Below are 4,517 nucleotides of genomic sequence, written 5' to 3' on the forward strand. Positions count from 1 at the left end.
TCGTCAATAAGAAGGTCAGAGGGATACAGTTAACCTGAAGTGAAGCATCAGAATCTATAACTAGTGTCACGGGAATGGTTAAAACATAGACAGTAAGAAGAGTCAGTCTCCTTGTACTTAAGTCGGCATTGTGCCTTTTCTATATAATTCCGATGCAATTTCTGTGTTTCGTCGTCAATAAGAACGTCAGAGGGATACAGTAAACCTGAAGTGAAGCATCGGAATCTATAACTAGTATCACAGGTTGGGTTCAAAACATAGACAGTAAGAAGAACCAGTCTTCTTGTACTTGAGTCGGCATTGCGCCTTTTGTATTTAATTCCGATGCTATTTCTGTGTTTCATCGTCAATAAGAAGGTCAGCTGGGTACAGTAAACCTGAAGAGAAGCATCGGAACCTATAACTAGTGTCACAGGATTGGTTCAAAACATAGGCAGTAAGGAGAGCCGTCTTCCTGTACTTGAGTCGGCATTGTGCCTTTTGTTTTTAATTCCGATGAATTTTCTGTGTTTGATCGTCAATAAGAAGGTCAGAGGGATACAGTAAACCTGAAGTGAAGCATCTGAATCTATAACTAGTGTCACAGGAAAGGTTCAAACCATAGACAGTGAGAAGAGTCAGTGTTCTTGTACTGAAGTCGGCATTGTGAGTTTTGTATTTACTTAAGATGCAATTTCTGCGTTTCATCGTCAATAAGAAGGTCAGAGGGATACAGTAAACCAGAGAAGAAGCATCGGAATCTATAACTAGTGTCACAGGAATGGTTCGAAACATAGACAGTAAGAAGAGTCAGTCTTCTTGTACTTAAGTCGGCATTGTGCCATTTGTATATAATTCCGATGCAATTTCTGTGTTTCATCGTCAATAAGAAGGTCAGCTGGGTACATTAAACATGAAGTGAAGCATCGGAATCTATAAGAGGAACGTTTCTAAACATAGGCAGTAAGAAGAGCCAGTCTTCTTGAACTTGAGTCGGCATTGTGCCTTTTGTATTTTATTCCGATGCAATTTCTGTGTTTCATCGTCAATATGGAGGTCGGAGGGATACAGTAAACCTGAAGTGAAGCATCGGAATCTGAAAATAGTGTCACAGGAATGGTTCAAAACATAGACAGTAGGAAGAGTCAGTCTTCTTGTACTTATGTCGGCATTGTGCCTTTTGTATTTAATTGCGATGCAATTTCTGTGTTTCATTGTCAATAAGAAGGTCAGAGGGATACAGTAAAACTGAAGTGAAGCATCGGAAACTATAACTAGTGTCACAGGAATGGTTCAAAACATTGACAGTAAGAAGAGTCAGTTTTCTTGTACTTAAGTCGGCATTGTGCCTTTTGTATTTAAGTCCGATGCAATTTCTGTGTTTCATCGTCAATAAGAAGGTCAGAGAGATACATTAAACCTGAAGTGAAGCATCGGAATCTATAACTAGTGTCACAGTAATGGTTCAAAGCATAGACAGTAAGAAGAGTTAGTTCTCTTGTACTTAAGTCGGTATTGTGACATATGTATTTAATTCCGATACAATTTCTGTGTTTCATCGTCAATAAGAAGGTCAGCTGGATACAGTAAACCTGAAGTGAAGCATCGGAATATATAACTAGTGTCACAGGAATGGTTCACAACATGGACAGTAAGAAGATCACAGGAATGGTTCAAACCATGGACAGTAAGAAGATTCAGTCTTCTTGTACTTAAGTCAGCATTGTGCCTTTTGTATTTCATTCCGATGCAGTTTCTGTGCTTCATCGTCAGTAAGAAGGTCAGCTGGATACAGTAAACCTGAAGTGAAGCATCGGAATCTATAACTAGTGTCACAGGAATGGTGCAAAACATAGACAATAAGAAGAGACAGTGTTCTTGTACTGAAGTCGGCATTGTGGATTTTGTAATTAATTAAGATGCAATTCTGTGTTTCATCGTCAATAAGAAGCTCAGAATGATACAGTAAACCTGAAGTGAAGCATCGGAATCTATAACTAGTGTCACAGGAATGGTTCAAAACATAGGCAGTAAGAAGAGCCAGTCTTCTTGTACTTGAGTCGGCATTGCGCCTTTTGCATTTAATTCCGATGAAATTTCTCTGTTTGATCGTCAATACAAAGGTCAGAGGGATATTGTTAACCTGAAGTGAAGCATCGGAATCTATAACTAGTGTCACAGGAATGCTTCAAATCATAGACAGTAAGAAGAGTTAGTCTTCTTGTACTTAAGTCGGCATTGTGCCTTTTGTATTTAATTCCGATGCAATTTCTGTGTTTCATCGTCAATAAGATGGTCTGCTGGATACAGTAGACCTTAAGTGGAGCATCGGAAACTATAACTAGTGTCACGGGAATGGTTTAAATCATAGACAGTAAGAAGAGCCAGTCTTCTTGTACTTGAATCGGCATTGTGCCTTTTGTATTTAATTCCGATGAAATTTCTGTGTTTGATCGTCAATGAGAAGGTCAGAGGGATACAGTTAACCTGAAGTGAAGCATCGGAATCTTTAATTAGTGTCACAGGTATGGTTCAAAACATAGACAGAAAGAAGAGTCAGTCTTCATGTACTTAAGTCGGCATTGTGCCTTTTGTATTCAATTAAGATGCAATTTCTGTGTTTCATCGTCAATAAGGAGGTCAGAGGGATACAGTAAACCTGAAGTGAAGCATCGGAATCTAAAACTAGTGTCACAGTAAATGTTCAAAACATAGACAGTAGGAAGAGCCAGTCTTCTTGTACCTAAGTCGTAATTGTGCATTTTGTATTTAATTCCGATGCAATTTCTGTGTTTCATCGTCAATAAGAAGGTGAGAGGGATACAGTAAAACTGAAGTGAAGCATGGGAATCTATAACTTGTGTCACAGGAATGGTTCAAAACATAGACAGTAAGAAGAGTTAAACTTCTTGTACTTATGTCAGCATTGTGCCTTTTGTATTTAATTCCTTTGCAATTTCTGTGCTTCATCGTCAATAAGAAGGTCAGCTGGATACAGTAAACCTGAAGTAAAGCATCGGAATCTATAACTAGTGTCACAGGTATGGTTCAAAACATAGACAGTAAGAAGATTCAGTCTTCTTGTACTTGAGTCGGCATTGTGCCTTTTGTATTTAATTCCGATGAATTTTCTGTGTTTGATCGTCAATAAGAAGGTCAGAGGGATACAGTAAACCTGAAGTGAAGCATCGGAATCTATAACTAGTGTCACAGGTTTGGTTCAAAACATAGACAGTAAGAAGAACCAGTCTTCTTCTAGTTGAGTCGGCATTGTGCCTTTTGTATTTAATTCCGATGCAATATCTGTGTTTCATTGTCAATAAGAAGGTCAGAGGGATACAGTAAACCTGAAGTGAAGCATCGGAATCTATAACTAGTGTCACAGGTATGGTTCAAAACATAGACAGTAAGAAGAGTCAGTTTACTTGTACTTAAGTCGGCACTGTGCCTTTTGTATTTAATTCCGATGCAATTTCTGTGTTTCATCGTCAATAAGAAGATCAGAGGGATACAGTATACCTGAACTGAAGTATCGGACTCTATAACTAGTGTCACAGGAATGGTTCAAGACATAGACAGTAAGAAGAGCCAGTCTTCTTGTACTTGAGTCGGCATTGTGCCTTTTGTATTTTATTCCGATGCAATTTCTGTGTTTCATCGTCAATAAGAAGGTCAGAGGGATACAGTAGACCTGAAGTGAAGCATCGGAATCTATAACTAGTGTCACCGGAATGGTTCAAAGCATAGACAATAGAAAGAGTCAGTCTTCTTGTACTTCAGTCGGCATTGTGCCTCTTCTATTTAATTCCGATGCAATTTCTGTGTTTCAGCGTCAATAAGAAGGTCAGAGGGATACAGTAAACCTGAAGTGAAGCATCGGAATCTATAACTAGTGTCACAGGAATGGTTCAATACATAAACAGTAAGATGAGTCAGTTTTCTTGTACTTAAGTCGGCATTGTGCATTTTGTATTTAATTCCGATGAAATTTCTGTGTTTCATCGCAATAAGAAGGTCAGAGGGATATAGTAAACCTGAAGTGCAGCATCGAAATCTATAACTAGTGTCGCAGGAATGGTTCAATTCATAGGCAGTAAGAAGAGTCAGTTTTCTTGTTCTTAAGTTTGCATTGTGCCTTTTGTATTTAATTCCGATGCAATTTCTGTGCTTCATCGTCAATAAGAAATTCAGCTGGATACAGTAAACCTGAAGTGAAGCATCGCAATCTATAACTAGTGTCACAGGAATGGTTCAAAATATAGACAGTAAGAAGAGCCAGTCTTCTTGTACTTGAGTCGGCATTGTGCCTTTTGTATTTAATTCCGATGAATTTTCTGTGTTTGATCGTCAATAAGAAGGTCAGAGGGATACAGTAAACCTGAAGTGAAGCATCGGAATCTATAACTAGTGTCACAGGAAAGGTTCAAACCATAGACAGTAAGAAGAGTCAGTGTTCTTGTACTGAAGTCTGCATTGTGAGTTTTGTATTTACTTAAGATGCAATTTCTGTGTTTCATCGTCAATAAGAAGGTCAGAGG

The sequence above is a fragment of the Schistocerca serialis genome, chromosome 3 (assembly GCF_023864345.2).
Source record: "Schistocerca serialis cubense isolate TAMUIC-IGC-003099 chromosome 3, iqSchSeri2.2, whole genome shotgun sequence".
Taxonomy (NCBI): Eukaryota; Metazoa; Arthropoda; class Insecta; order Orthoptera; family Acrididae; genus Schistocerca; species Schistocerca serialis.